Source organism: Mustela putorius, unplaced genomic scaffold (genome assembly GCF_011764305.1).
Source record: "Mustela putorius furo isolate JIRA1106 unplaced genomic scaffold, ASM1176430v1.1 tig00003866_pilon_pilon_pilon, whole genome shotgun sequence".
Taxonomy (NCBI): Eukaryota; Metazoa; Chordata; class Mammalia; order Carnivora; family Mustelidae; genus Mustela; species Mustela putorius.
In genome coordinates, this window is record NW_025422018.1 from 2,965,108 (window position 1) to 2,981,998 (window position 16,891).

The 16,891-nt window shown below is 35.4% G+C and overlaps 1 protein-coding gene across 7 annotated transcripts in view; it reads right to left on the minus strand.

Moving 5' to 3' along the window:
* Positions 1-16,891, minus strand: part of SCLT1 (sodium channel and clathrin linker 1) — a 179,390-nt gene that overhangs the window by 103,267 nt on the left and 59,232 nt on the right. The gene's annotated exons all lie outside the window — the stretch shown is intronic.

The following is a 16,891-nucleotide window of genomic DNA, read 5'->3' on the forward strand; positions in this document are numbered from 1 at the left end:
AAACTCTCAACAAAATAGGTTTAGAGAGAAAATAGCTCTACATAATAAAGGCCATCTATGAAAAACCCAAAGCTATTACAATCCTCAATGGGGAAAAACTAAGAGCTTTTCCTCAATGGTTAGGAACAAGACAGAAATCAAAATGTCTTAATTATCAATTTGTAATTTTTTAGACTAAACATCAAATATAGTGTGAGCCTATTTTAAGGAAAAGTTTTATAAATTTCTTTTGTGGTCTCCTATCAACAGAGTTCTAGAAATGTTTATAATTTTTTCATACAAGGAAAAATGTTAAGGTTCTGAAAGAAATAAAACCCAGTTTTTACTGATTTGATACATATTCTAAGTTTTTATTTTTTTGTTTCAAGTTTTTTATTTAAAATCAGTTAATATATAGTATAATATTACTTTCAGTTAGTAGTAGAATTTAGTGATTTATCACTTACACATCATACCCAGTGGTCATCACAAATGACCACCTCCTCTCTAACAATTCTTAGTTTGTTCTCTATGATTAATAATCTGTTTTATCTGCTTTTTCTCTTTTTTTTTCTTCCCTATGTTCATCTGTTTTGTTTTTTAAACTCCACATGAGTGAAATCATATGGTATTTTTCTTTGACATTTCACCTAGCATAATACATTCTAGTTCCATTCACATCATTGCAAATGACAAGAGTTTCATTCTTTTTCTGAATGGCTGAATAATAGTCTAGTCTCTGTGTGAGTATGTGTGTGTGTGTGTGTGTAACACAACTTACCTATTCATTAGTTGATGGACTCTTTGGGCTCTTTCTATAATTCAGCTACTGCTGAATATTCTAAATATATATATTTTTTATTTTAAACATTTTATTTATTTATTTGATAGAGAGAAAGCACAGAGGAGAGTGAGAGGGAGAAGGAGACTCCCCACTGAGCAGAGAGCTTGATGCAGAGCTTGATCCCAGGACCCCGAGATCATGACCTGAGTTGAAGGCAAAAGCTTAACTGAGTCTATCCAGGCACCCCAAATATTCTAAATTTTTAAATGTAAAAGAAAAATGCACACATCAAGTACTTTAATAAGTACTTCTGTAATTATCTAGTATAAATAAACCAATCATTTATGCTTAAAAACTTCCGAAAATCCCCAAACATTATTTTATTTTACTTTATTTATTTATTTTTTTCAAAGATTTTATTTGTTTATTTGACAGAGAGAGACAGAGAGGTCACAAGTAGGCAGATAGGCAGGCAGAGAGAGAGAGGGAGAAGCAGGCTCCCCGCCAAGGAGAGAGCCCGATGTGGGGCTCGATCCCAGGACCTCTGGGATCATGACCTGGGCCGAAGGCAGAGGCTTAACCCACTGAGCCACCCAGGCGCCCCCCAAACATAATTTTAGACAAAGTTCTGAATTTTTAAGATCACTGCTGTTTTTAGGAAACTGAAATAATAAGAAGAAGTTCTTGCATTTTATTTTTTAATTTATTATTTATTTATTTTTGGAAAAGTTTTATCTTAATTTTCTCTCCTTTCAATCTTTGTAGTGTAATGATTAAACCTATTCAAAAGACAGAAACTTGCTGAGAAACTCTAAAAACATGGATAATAATTCATGTACTGAGCTATTAAAATTTTAAGAGGTTCCACAGTCTAAACATAGTTCATTTGTATAAAATTTTTATCTAATTTAGTTCAAAATTACATATAATTTAGTTCAAAATGCTGAATTCTATATTAGAATATAATTTTCTATCATACTAGTAGTTCCCTACATTTTCTGTATATGAGAGTGAGCTTTTTGCAACCATATGTCCATAGTCTCTGAGTCTTATTTCAGAATATTGGGGGGAGGGGAAGGAAGGGTAGTACCTGGCATCTTTCTTTTTCTTTTTCAGAATCACTATAGTTGATTCTACAGCTACTGTCTTTGATTTTACACAATAACTCATAATCAACATCTTTATCTTTGCAAAAATATTGTAAACAATGATTACAAATATAGAGTGTTACAACTTTAAATACCACTGATAATCTGGAGAACACATTAATTTTCTGTTATTATATAGGCTTATACAATGGACGTGTTCAAAAGTTTTTACCACACACCTGTCATGTATCAGACACAAAAGATGTTTTGCTAGGTAGTACAGAGCACGCAAAGATAGGTGAGATACAGTAATCTTTATTTTATTTTATTTTTATTTTATTTATTTTTTGAAAGAGAGAGAGACAGCGAGAGAGGGAGCACAAGCAGGGGGAGTGGGAGAGGGAGAAGCAGGCTTCCCGCCAAGCAGGGAGCCTGATGCATGGCTGGATCCCAGGACTCTGGGATCATGACCCCTGAACCCAAGGCAGCCACTTAAGGACTGAACCACCCAGGCACCCTATAGTTATCTTTAGAAGGGCCATAAAGCACACTTCTTCAGGCACTACTCAAGATAAAAAGAAAGTATTGTGATTCAGAATAGGTAGTATATTTGCATTTAGCTCAGAGAATATTGAAGCAGGAGGTATTTAAAATGAGAATTGGCTGAGAAATGGTGAATTTCACAAGCAGAGACAAAGAGAAGCTTCAGGAAGGAACAAGTACTAGCATGAAGGTTGGAAAGTGAAGGACTTGCTTAGAGAAGATGGGAAATAAGACTGGAAAGGTGATGAGAGGTTACAATGTGGGTCAATTAACAAGTTAAGTGATCTGTATTACTTTAAATGCAAGGACTTGCTCAAAAAATGGAATCAGAGCTGTACTTTTAGAATTTAAATCTGGCATTTGTATGTCAAAAACTAATGATGTACTACATGCTGGCTAACTGAATATAATATAAATAAATAAAGTAAATAAATCTGGCATTTATGAAAAAGGTTGGACTAGAATGATTGTTCTGTCTCCTCCTTTAACCAATAGATCATAATAAATGAACCAGAGGCAGGAAAGATCTAGAGTGATGATGACAATAAGTAAGCAGTTCCACTGGGTAAGATGGCATAGATTTTACCAGGATAGAATCTAAGAGATTCCATCCATTCATTCTTTGAACAAATATTTATTGAATGCTTGTAACGTGCCAGACACTGTGAATACAGTCAGGACACGTTTAGCTTCAAGTGTTGATGACTCATTCAGTTTTCTTTTTTAAACTGTATTTCTGGAGCCCTAGATTTATTTCATTAAGCACGTAATGTAAACTGTACTAAGTACTATTGTCAGCACTGGTGATGCAGTAGTAAGGAAGGGAGACAAAGCCCTTGTCCTCATTAAGTTTACACTGTAGTAGAGGGAGAAAGACAATATATATGTAAAAAAATAAATGAAGTAATTTCAGAGTGTGATAATGCTATGAAGCAAAAGGTATAGAACAAAGGAAGAAAGACATGGATCATCAGGAAGAGCCTACCTTAATAAGAATATCTGAGCTAAGGTCTAAAGGACAATGGGGTCAATTTAGGGAAATCTAGGGAAAGTTGTAAGGCAGAGAGAATTAACAATAAATGCAAATAGTAAAAGAAAGGTACTTCGAGAAATTACAATTAGCTAGGATTACAATTAGCTAGAATTAACAATAAATGCAAATAGTAAAAGAAAGGTATTTCGAGAAATTACAATTAGCTAGGATGTATTACAGAAAAAAAAGCAGAAATTAGAGAGGAAGGCAGAGAGGTCCTATCATATAAGTACCTTTGGACACAGTAAGAAATTTGCGATTTGTTCCAATTGCAATGAAAATCCACTGAGTGTTAAAACAGGTGAGTGATGTGATTTGTTTTATGTTTTGAGAAGACTACTTGGGCTGGTGTATAGTGAATGATTTACAGTGGATATCAGAATGAAAGCAGAGAGATCAGACAGAAGACATAAAAGCAAGAGATAGTGATGGCTTGGGATAGAGGCATCTATTGGATGCCTAATGACTGGATTTGTGATAATCCGGAAATAGAGCCAAAAAGATTTGAATGGGGGGGGTAGTAAAGCAAAAGAGAAGTACCAAGCAAAATTCCTAGGTTTGATGACAATATTAATTACAAGATAGGGAAGATATGCACTCCTTACCTCAATCATAGCAGTTCTACTTATATCATTTTTATATATTGGGATTATATGTATAAGATTTTTAAAAGGGTTCTGCTGCTAAAAAAAAAAAAAAAAGAAGTTTGAAAATCTTTGCTCTACCAATTCAAGTACTGAGCTCCACAAAGTGATCACTGCCAGAGGCAAATATCGGGGAAACAGTATTACTGAGATTAAATTTTAAGTTGGGTAGGATAAATGTGATCATATAATATGCTAGAAATTTAAGAAATGTCTACTTTCAGTTAGTAGACTAAAGAAGCAGAAAAATCATCAAAAAGAATGGAAATTTTGTTTTCAGGCAAACAAGGTAAAAGGTACCAGTAAACTTGAGGAAAAGATTAGAGAGGTGGGACTAAATCTAAGTTGAAAGAAATTCCAATGAGTGACTTCTTCTAAGCAATTTCAAAAAGGGGAAAGAAAATACAGTAATCTGAAGAAAATCAGGTGACATCTGGATCACATCACATCAGGTGATATACTGGAGGTCTTGGGAGAACCCCACAAAAGAAAGGCTAAGAGAGACTACTTTATATATATATCTTACAAAAGCCTACTTACATAGGTTGGATATCAAAGTAGAATGGAGGAGAGCATAGATAGTAAAAGTACAGTACATTGCAAAACTGCAGAGAAGCTCATTTTATTTCTATTTCAAAGATGAGGAAACTGGAGCTCAATCAGTTAAGCATCCTGCCCAAGTCAATAGAAAATAAAAAAATAAGAATACAAATATAGAGCTGTTTGACTTCAAAGCCTATGCTCTTTAAACTTCACACCACTCAGAAGAACATACTTCGTTTAGGTGTGCAAATGTGGAGTATTAGCAAAATATAAAACACCAGTAAGATACATAGTTTGAAGTAAAACAGTAACCCCCTATTAGAGGTAAAAGTTCCAAACAATTAAGTTATGAATACTCTTGACCAGTATATTCTAGAAGTAAGTCTAATATTCTTTATGCCTTCTTTAGAAGGAAAGGAAAAGAAAAACATTTTTGAGAAGGGGGTGACTGTAAGTAACCCCTACCTTTTTTTAAAAGGGGTTGGGGCATGGGCAGAAGGAGAAAACAGGCTTAAGGAGGTATTACACCCAGAGCAGAGCCCAACTTGGGTCTTGACCTCACAACTCTGAGATCATGACCTGAGCCAAAACTGAGATGGATGGTTAACTGACTGAGTCACCCAGGCGCCACTGTACGTAACTTGTCCTCATAAAGTTTACACTGAAGTAGTAAATAACATTGAAATGAAAGAGTATGATGGGATAGGAAAATGCCAACAAAGCCCTTTTCTTATCTTAATACATGTTTTCTATGCTCAGAAAACTAGCTGCCAACACATAAGCAACTGTGGCAATTCTTATCACAAGCACACCTGCACAGGGCCATCTCTCATGAGGGATAGTTTCCAAAAAATACTATGAATCAAAAGTGGTGATCCATGAATTCCAGATTTCCAGAGCATTTTTATAATAGAAGACACAATATTATTCAAATTTGGACATGAAACATCTGAGAAAAATCTCTTATCTCAGCTAAAATAAAACTATTACATGGCAAAGGTATATACGTATATTTCTAAAATATATAAAAAATTATTGGCACATTTTTGAAGAAAAAAGTATGCATCCATAAAAAAATTAACGAACACAATGAATATGCATAGTGATTTATGTAACTTAAACTTTGTTGCACTAAGCATAATAAGATTATACCAAAAATTACATTCCTATCATATCAGCTCTTACACTCTTCAATAAAACTGTTCAGTTATAAAGCATTTTATGATCACATTTTAAAGATTTCCTGGATTTTATGTCATATTTAAATAGAACACTAAACATAAAAAATACACAAATGTGTCTATCATGCATTTAAACCTAGAGATGATTAGTAATAAAGACAGATTTAAAAGTCAATATAAGCTAAAGCCTGGATCCATAATGGGAAATATTGAAAAATTTCTTAGTTTATCCACAAGGCTACTATTAGTTATATTAGAAATTTTTTTTTCCAGGTGTGCATTAGGAAAACTACTAAGCAGACATATGTTTCTCCACAACTGAAGAATTTAACATATAATTTTCTAAATAATTACAGTCCAAGGAAAGAGTTGTGCCCCAAAAGACTAAGGGTGAATGAAAAACCCACATAAATTTAGTTATGCCCCTCCAATGAGAAGCAATTTAACTATTTAACTGACTTAATGACTCAAAAAATGTTTTTTGAGCACTTGTCACTTGTCACATGTCTAGCACTGTGTTAGATGATGGCAAGATAAAAATGGCTAAATAAGGAACTTATAAACTAGCAAAGATCAATTTGTAAAGAATTATATACACTAAAGTGTTAAAAATGCTCTGACAGATGTATGAGCAATCTACAGCTGAAGCACAAAGGTAGGCATGCTTGGTTCCTATGCAAGAAAGAAGAAACCATAAATATTTAGAAAAAGATTTCTAGAAAATGTGACACTTGAGCTGAACCTTGAAAGTTGAGACATTTATCAGCAAAGGGCACTTTAGGCAGACTGACAATGTGAACAAAAGTAGGGAATTATGAAATAGCATGGCTTGTTTGGGAAACCGAAAGTAGTTCAGGAAATTAAAGTGAGGACTGACAAAATACAGAGTTAAGTTCCCAAGGGTCAAGTCACATAAGGCTTTAATGTCATTTAGAGTAATCTGAATTAAATCCTACAGGCATTTAGTAGCCATCGAAGAAGACAGACATGATTAGACTTTATTTTAGAAAGATAATTTTGAGGACTATGAAAAAAGAAAGTGGGGAGGGCTAAGTTAATTTGGAGGTTACTACAGCATTGATGGACTGAGCAAAATAGTAACAATATAGTGATAAAAAAGTGGAGGACCTGAGAGACATTTAGAGGGTAGAGCTGGAAAAGCAAAGGATTTTGGATGCTTCCTGGTTTTCTGAAGCAGGAACTGGATGGTGGTAAGAAGCTCAGTTTAGTATCTTTGACCTATGTGAGTGAAAATAACAAAAAGAACCTCAAGCTAGAAAAATTGAATGGGATCTCATCTTTGGAAATTGTTGAATCCACAAAAGATGTGTGAAATGAGTCCAATTACAACAATTTTGAGGCTATGTCATACAGAAACTTATTAAGGACCATTTCTACACTGAGCACACATGTATATTTTTTAAAATAACTATTCTGACGATGCCAATCTGATGAAAGGTTAATAAGGATCTCTATGCAAGTGCTTTAGTCAATCTTTACAGTTATGCCTTTTACAAGTTATTCTTGAGGGGTGACTGGGTGGCTCACTTGGTTAAACAGCTAGCCCTTGATTTCAGGTCAGGTCACGATCTCAGGGTCCTGGGATAGAGCCCAGCATCGGGCTCCACACTCAGTGGAAAGTCTGCTTCTCTCTTTCTCCTGCTCTGCTCTCTCTGCTCTTATCCTGCTCATGGCCTACTCGGTTGACCCTCTGATTCCTGCTTAGAATCTTGCTCAGGTAATGATCTCAGGATTGTGAGGTCAAGCTGCACATTGGGCTCTGCCCTCAGTACAGAGTCAGCTTGAGATTTTTTCCACCTCCCTCTCGCCCCTGCACTTCCCGCAGCTCATGCTCACTTGCTCTCTAAAATTAAAAAAAAAAAAAAAAAAGGCAGATATACAATGTGATCACATGATTTGAAAAATAATCATTTCCATAAGTTAGCTAAATATACATTATAAACAAAATATATGACCAAAAAAAAGGACTGAAAGAGAAATAGCATAAAATCTCATCTTAAAGTGAATAAATGCTGAGTATATCCACAAGAAAAAAGTAAAAATCTGGTGTGATGAATTGAGAGAAGTCTCAGAGAAGGCAGATTTTAACCAGATTTTGAAAGTTGTAAGTTTTCTGAGAAACGAAATAATGATCAAAGGCCAAAGGAAGAAACCAACATTTTTCCATGAGAAACAGTAAAATGACTACTTTGAGCAGTTTGTACATAACTGGAAGGTTGGGGATGGGGGCTGGTGAATGAAGGTTCTTAGAAACTAGGTTAGAGAGTTTTATCTATGACAGAGCCTCACCAGACACTACTGAGAAGGAAATGATAAAAGCTTTCATTTTAAGTTCCTATGATTCTATTTTTTTTTTTTGCACTATAAAACCAGATAGCAAATGAAACTAATTGTTTTCAGTATAAGTAGAAACTTAAACAAATCTAGCATTTAAAGAGTTTTCAATTTATTTATTCTTGGCATAGTTTTAGGGGCATCTCAAAAACCCAAGTTCTGGTAATGTCAATATGCCCCATCATTCAGAATCTGTCAAGCTTGAAAGCAACACCCTCTACTCTAAAAGAAGCATCTGCTTATCCTTATGTTTCCAAATCTGTGGCAGGAAAAGCAAGCATAGTTTTATGTATACAACCATGAACTGCTTAATGCTAAGCTACAGAATATTGTCAGTAAATATTATGGCAAAATTGCTCACGGACAATTAAACACTTAAAAACTTTTAGGCTTTAGAAAATCACAACTACCTTTACTGATTATCTAACCTTAATTTAAAATCTTTAGGCGCAAATGTCCAAAAACCAAATGAAACTTCCATGCAGATGTCAAAAGTCAATGTAAGCACTCATGATCCTTTAATAATTAACTCTCATTCTGGACTTTCTTACTTCTGTGAATACTGTCAGAAAGTCAGGTTTAGAAACTCACCAGATTAGCAATTATAAGATCAGAATTCCAATTCCATGAATTCGTTGTGCAACCCTAGATAAGACAATTCCTGAACCTTTGGTTCAGTTTTGTTTCTTCCATAAAACTGGAAGTTAAACTAAGATGATCATTAAGATAGCTTTAGCAATAAAATTCTGAAATTGTTCCCCTGTTCTTTAGTCCTATATTACCAAGTTCCACCCATTTTTCCTATATGGAATCTTTTACATGCATTTTAAGTTTCTATTATCATATGACCGCAAGTCTTTATGAATCAATTTTCTTATTCATCTTCCTTCCAGAATCTCCACACCCTGGTTCATCCTATGTACACTGTAAGTCACATTCTTTTTTCTTCTACTCTTTCTGAACATTGAGCGCAGAGTGGAGCTAATCACAATACTCTTTCCAAGACCCATTTCACTATTAGCTGTGAAAAACAGCTCTCATTTGTTTATTTTTCTGTTGATTCCCAATCCCTCTTTCATTCCTCACTTCGTAGGTTCACATGAAAATGCAATATATTCTTGGACATACACATATACTGGTAAAATGTATATTGTTATTTGCATGCATATAAAAATATTTTATTTATTTGACAAAGAGAGAAAGAGCATAAACAAGGGGGACAGCAGAGGGAGAGGGAGAAGCAGGCTCCCTGCTGGGCAGGGAGCCCAATTTGGGCTCAATCCCAGGAGACACTTAACCGACTCAGCCACCCAGGTGCCCCTACATGCATGTGTTTTTATGTTATAGATCAATATCCCTTTTTACTTTAATAAAGCCTTGTTTTTTAGATCTATGTTGCCAAAACTATACCTTTACATGTAAATATATGTTTCTAAATGATGCACAATATTCCACAGGATGCAAACACTACATTTTACCTATCCATTTCCTCAGTGACACACACTTAGGCTGCTTCCAATGCCCCACTTCTACGAATACAGACAATCATTAACTTGAAGTTAGGGTAGATCAGTCCTAGTAATTTTTAAATTTTATTATTTTATAATATACATACACATACAACATATATACATTTTATTTTACTGTATACCCTGATATGTATATAACTAAAAAGTATATATCCATAACCAATATACATTACTGTTTAAAGTATTTAAAATATATAAACTATATCATCCTGTACTATAATTTCCTTTTGTACCTTGTTATTACACTCCACACATTTCTGATACTGATAATTGGTATCACAATTATCACATTATTTCAGTAGCAGTATTTAGAAATAGTATCACATTATTTTAACTTGCATTTTCTTGATTGCTATGACTTTTGAAATGTTCATATACTTTGCCCAATTCTTGGACTTTTACTTATTATTACTGATGCCTAGTTAATGTATCTCAACACTAATGTACTATTAATTATATGCATTGCAAATGTCTTCTCACAGACTAAGAGTTGCTTTTTCATTTGACATACTGATTTTTTATATTTTTTTAATTTATTTTTATATTTTATAAACATATGATGTATTTTTATCCCCAGGGTACAGGTCTGCGGATCATCAGGTTTACACACTTCACAGCACTCACCACAGCACATACCCTCCCCAATGTCCATAACCCCACCCCCCTTCTCTCAACCCCCCTCCCCCTAGCAACCCTCAGTTTGTTTGGTGAGATTAAGAGTCACTTATGGTTTGTCTCCCTCCTAATCCCATTTTGTTTCATTATTCTTCTCCTACCCACTTAAGCCCCCATGTTGCATCACCACTTCTTCGTATCAGGGAGATCATACTGATTTTTTAATAGAAGTTTTACATTTAACATATTTAAATATATCAATCTTTCCTTTTTGGCCTGGATTTAAATTTTGATTAAAAAACACTTCCCTAGGGTACCTGGGTGGCTCAGTGGGTTAAGCCGCTGCCTTCGGCTCAGGTCATGATCTCAGGGTCCTGGGATCGAGTCCCGCATCAGGCTCTCTGCTAGGCAGGGAGCCTGCTTCCTCCTCTCTCTCTCTCTCTCTGCCTGCCTCTCTGCCTACTTGTGATCTTTCTCTGTCAAATAAATAAATAAAATCTTAAAAAAAAAAAAAAAAACACTTCCTAGGGGCACGTGTACCCGAATGTTTATAGCAGCAATGCCCATAATAGCCAAACTATGGAAAGAACCTAGATGTCCATCAACAGATGAATGGATAAAGAAGATGTGGTATATATACACAATGGAATACTACGCAGCCATCAAAAGAAATGAAATCTTGCCTTTTACAACAAGTTGGATGGAACTAGAGGGTATTATGCTTAGCAAAATAAGTCAATCAGAGAAAGACAATTATCATATGATCTCCCTGATAAGAAGAAGTTGAGATGCAACATGGGGGGGGGTAGGAAAGGAATAAATGAAACAAGATGGGATTGAGAGGGAGACAAACAATAAGAGACTCTTAATTTCACAAAACAAACTGAGGGGGTTGGGAGAGGATGGTTGGGTTATGGACATTGGGGAAGGTATGTGCAATGGTGAGTGCTGTGAAGTGTGTAATCCTGGCGATTCACAGACCTGTACCCCTGGGGCTAATAATACATTATATATTAATAGAAAAATTAAAAATTAAAAAAAAAAAACACTTCCCTAGCAAAATGTTCAAGAGAGATTGTTCGTTTTTTTTTTTAAGTCTTGCTTTTTACATTTAGATACTTAATCCATAAAACCATATAAATACTTAAATGTGAAAAACAAAACCTTACAGACTTTTTTTTCATGGATAGCAACCAGTCCCCATATGATTGTTTTCCTACTGATTTATAATCCCCCCTCTGTCATATACTAAATTTCTATTTACTCTTTATTCTGTTCTATTTTGTCAAACTCATGCTCTTACAAATAACACTGCTTTTTATTCTTCTACAGAATGGCCTTGGCAAATGGCACTTCCCTATTTAATGATGTTAGGATTAGATTGCCAAGTTTCTCTCAGACACATATACACACAAAATATAGGGGTTTTAACACAATTTACATTGAGATTAATTTTAAAGATCTGGGAAGATTTATTCTCATTAGGGAATTTAATCTTCCTATTTAAAAAAGTTGGCCATTCAACAACATGGAGCACCAACCCCCCCCATGTAGTCAACAATCCACATATAACTTTTGACACCCCCATAACTTAACTACTAAGAGCCTACTGTTTACCAGAAGCTTTAGTGATAACATTTACAGTTGATTAACCCATATTTTTTGTTATACATATTATATACAGTATTCTTAAAGTAAGTTAGGGGAAAAAATATTAAGAAAATTCTAAGGAAGAAAAAAATGCATTTACAATGGACCCATGAAGTTCAAACCGGTGCTATTCATGAGTCAAGTGTACTTATCTATCCCAGTCTCATGGCCTTTAACACTATTCTTATGTTGATCATCAAACATCTCATATCTTAAGTCCAGATCTCTACTGATCTGCTTGCTAATAGTTATCAGCATTAGGATTTCCAGTAGTTACTGCAAACTCAATATGGCCCAACTTCTCCATCCCCATCAAATCTGGCCACCTATACATAGAGTTCTGCCTTCATTCTTCAGTTGCTTATGGAAAAAAAACCCAAAAAACAAAAACAACACAGGTCACCCTTGATGACTCAATCTCTCTGGTTCCTCCAGCCAATCGGTAAATCCTCTTAAATCTACCATATAAAACATTAAAAAAAGATATCCAGAAAGTGGCCACATCTTAACCATCTCCCACTGTCACCACCACAGTCCTATTCAACATGATTTTTTGCCTGGATTACTGTGATAGCTTTCTCACTGGTCTCCTTGCTTCCATTTTTCTCTCATTACAGTCTGTTTACAATATGGAAGTCAGAATGATCAATCAAATAAAATATAAGTCAGATCACGTCAATCTTCTATTAAGATCCATTCCTAAAAAAGAAACAAAAAAACCATTCCTATTTCACCCACAGCAAAAAACCAAAGTCCTCACGATAGCCTATAAGGCCCCATACGACCTTGTCTTCCACGTTCCATAACATTTCTGACTTCATCTCTTACTGCTCTCATATACTCTGTTTCAGTCTACTCTGTATACTAGGTAAGAGAAAGTATAAAAAATTGCTCCAAATTCTTCCCACTCTACATCCACATCTTTGTAACATGATGCTGAAAATATTCCCATCAAGAGGGTTATCTATTTCCCTATAATTTGAGTTGACCTGGTGACTTTCTTTGCCATAAGTAATTAGCAAATATGACTCAAGAGAGGCTTGAAATGTATTTGTACACTGAGATCTGCTCTCTTACTATATTTGGGAATCCTGCCATGACCAAGAGAAGAAGTATGACTTTCCTTGTTGTCCTGGTAAAGAAACTGCTGATTGCCAGAGATGTTTATCACCCACTGCCAACTATTGCATTATAACTGGACCAACCATCTGACTAGAGACACATGGGCAAATCTAGCAGATATAGCCCAGTAAGCCCAGACCAGAATACTGCTCTATTGTCCCTCATATCATAAGCTAAATGGGTTATTGTTTGAGTCACAAAATATTGGAATGGTTTGCTACTCAGCAATAGATCACAGCCAACTTCCTTGCTGTTCCCCCGGTATGTTTCCAACTATGCAATGGCAAGTTCTATACTTTGAGCGCTCTTTCCCTCAATTGTATGGAAAAGTTCACATTCTTCAAGTCTTTGTTCGAATCTCAACTGCTCAGTGATATTTATTCTGAATACTTTAATTTAAAATTGAAAGCCAACCACTACACCCCACCCCTGCCATAGAAGTATCCTTTTAAAATTTTTTAATTTTTTTAATTTTTTAAATTAATTTTTAAAATTTCTTTTCAGCTTAACAGTATTCATTGTTTTTGCACCACACACAGTGCTCCATGCAATACGTTCGTTCACTAATACCCACCACCTTGTTCCCTCAACCTCCCACCCCCCGCCCCTTCAAGACCCTCAGGTTGTTTTTCAGAGTCCATAGTCTCTCACTGTTCACCTCCCCTTCCAATTTCCCTCAGCTCCCTTCTCCTTTCCATCTCCCCATGTCCTCCATGCTATTTGTTATACTCCCCAAATAAGTGAAACCATATGATACTTGATTCTCTCTGCTTGACTTATTTCACTCAGCATAATCTCTTCCAATCCCGTCCATGTTGCTACAAAAGTTGGGTATTCACCCTTTCCGATGGATGCATAATACTCCATAGTGTATATGGACCACATCTTCCTTATCCATTCATCTGTTGAAGGGCATCTTGGTTCTTTCCACAGTTTGGCCACCAAGGCCATTGCTGCTATAAACATTGGGGTACAGATGGCCCTTCTTTTCACTACATCTGTATCTTTGGGGTAAATACTCAGCAGTGCAATTGCAGGGTCATAGGGAAGCTCTGTTTTTAATTTCTTGAGGAATCTCCACACTGTTTTCCAAAGTGGCTGTACCAACCTGTACTCCCACCAATAGTGCAAGAGGGTTCCCCTTTCTCCACATCCTCTCCGACACATGTTGTTTCCTGTCTTGCTAATTTTGGCCATTCTAACTGGTGTAAGGTAGTATCTCAATGTGGTTTTAATTTGAATCTCCCTGATGGCTAGTGATGATGAACCCAAAAGACTCTACCCCCAAACTACTAGAACTCAATTCAGTTACGTGGCAGGATACAAAGTCAATGTATAGAAATCAGTGGCTTTCTTATACACTAACAATGAAAATACAGAAAGGGAAATTAGAGAATTGATTCCGTTTACTATAGCACCAAGAACCAAAAGATACCTGGGAATAAACCTAACCAAAGAGGTAAAGGATCTATACTCGAGGAACTCCAAAACACTCATGAAAGAAATTGAAGAAGACACAAATAGATGGAAGACCATTCTATGCTCTTGCATCAGAAGAATAAACATTGTTAAAATGTCTATACTGCCTAGAGCAATCTATACTTTTAATGCCATTCCAATCAAAATTTCACCGGTATTTTTCAAAGAGCTGGAGCAAATAATCTTAAAATTTGTATGGAATCAGAAGAGACCCCGAATTGCTAAGGAAATGTTGAAAAACAAAAATAAAACTAGGGGCATCACATTACCTGATTTCAAGCTTTACTACAAAGCTGTGATCACCAAGACAGCATGGTACTGACATAAAAACAGACACAAAGATCAGTGGAACAGAACAGAGAGCTCAGATATGGACCCTCAACTCTATGATCAAATAATCTTCGACAAAACAGGAAAAAATATACACTGGAAAAAAGACAGTCTCTTTAATAAATGGTGCTGGGAAAACTGGGCAGCTATATGTAGAAGAATGAAACTCAACCATTCTCTTACACCGTACACAAAGATAAACTCAAAAGGGATAAAAGACCTCAATGTGAGACAGGAATCCATCAGAATCCTAGAGGAGAACATAGGCAGTAATCTCTTTGATATCAGCCACAGCAACTTCTTTCAAGATATGTCTCCAAAGGCAAAGGAAAACAAAAGCGAAGATGAACTTTTGGGACTTCATCAAAATCAAAAGCTTCTGCACAGCAAAGGAAACTGTCAACAAAACAAAGAGGCAACCCATGGAATGGGAGAAGATATTTGCAAATGACAGTACAGACAAAAGGTTGATATCCAGGATCTATAAAGAACTCCTCAAACTCAACACACACAAAACAGATAATCATATCAAAAAATGGGCAGAAGATATGGACAGTTTTCCAATGAAGACATATAAATGGCTATCAGACACATGAAAAAATTTTTGTTTATTTTTGAGATAGAGTGGAGTTACAGGCGTTGTGAAAAATGATATATAAAAAAAAAGTATATGTATTTACATTTAACATAAATCATATGCAAATAATAAAAATCCAATAAAATTTTCGGACACCAAGGCTTAGGTGAGCTTCCTGGTTTGTGAACATGAGATACACCAGGAGGGTGATGATTCCTGGTTCCATGGAGAGAGGACATGAAAGTTCAAATTTTGAGACCTTCCTAGACCTCACCTCATGGGTTTTTTCTTTTGGCTGGTTCTGATCCGTGACCTTTATAATAAAACTAATCATAGGTTCCCTGAGCCATTCTAAAGAATTACTAAGCCTGGTAGGTTATTTGGAACACAGTATAGCCAATTGGTCAGACGTGTGTTTGGCCTGAGGATCCCTGAATTTGTGTTTTAGTGAGCATAGTCTTCTTGGGAATTATGCTATTAACTTGTGGAGGCTGGACTAACTATGGTTAGTGCCAGAATTGTACTGCAACTTGTTATACTTTTATACTATCTAGAGTCTTCTATAATGGACTTACATTACTTTTATAATTTTAAAAAAACCACTTCCATCTTGAAAACATGAACAAAATCTTGCAATTAATAAACCATTACTATTTTAAACTGTAAAGTAATAACATTTAAAGAAACAAGGAAGCCCAAATAAGAGCTCATAGCTAGAAATGTCTAGGGCAAAAGAAAGTAAATTTATTTAAATTAAATTAAGAAGTTGATTAAGGCAATAAAAATATAAGAAGTGGTACATAACATTTTATAAAATAAATTATTAAAAAAGCAAAATATTTTGTGGGGCAAAATACATGATGGTATAAAAATAAATAGCAAGGTTCATTTAACCAACAGAAATTTGTATATATATATTTTTTTCATTTTCGGTCCATTTACTCATTAAATAAAGGATTCTTAGGAAGGGCAAAGGAAATGATATATGTAGAAATGGCTTTTGGAAACATCTAAATTATAGAACCAGGATATTTGTATAGCCTCAAAGTATGTTGTCCGAAGTATTTATTAATTACTATGGAGGCTTAACATAAGTCCACAGATGTCTTGATGCTCCTCCCTCCAGGAGGCAAAACCTAATTCCTCTGCCTTAGAGTGGGGCTGGACATTGTGACAAACCCCTGGAGAGGGAAAAAGGGTAACAGTGGAGAAGCCTGATAGATACCACCTTGCATGTGATCAAAGTTTACATCACTAGTAATAAGACCTACTGATATCATGTATCCCCTGATGTGATAAGATGAGAAAGGCACTTCACCTGTGGTATTCTTCATAAAAATCCATAACCACAGTCTAAATCCTGAGAAAACATCAAAGGAACAAAATAACTGGTGAGTACTCTTCAGAAGCTTGGAAATGATGACAGCCAATGACTGAAG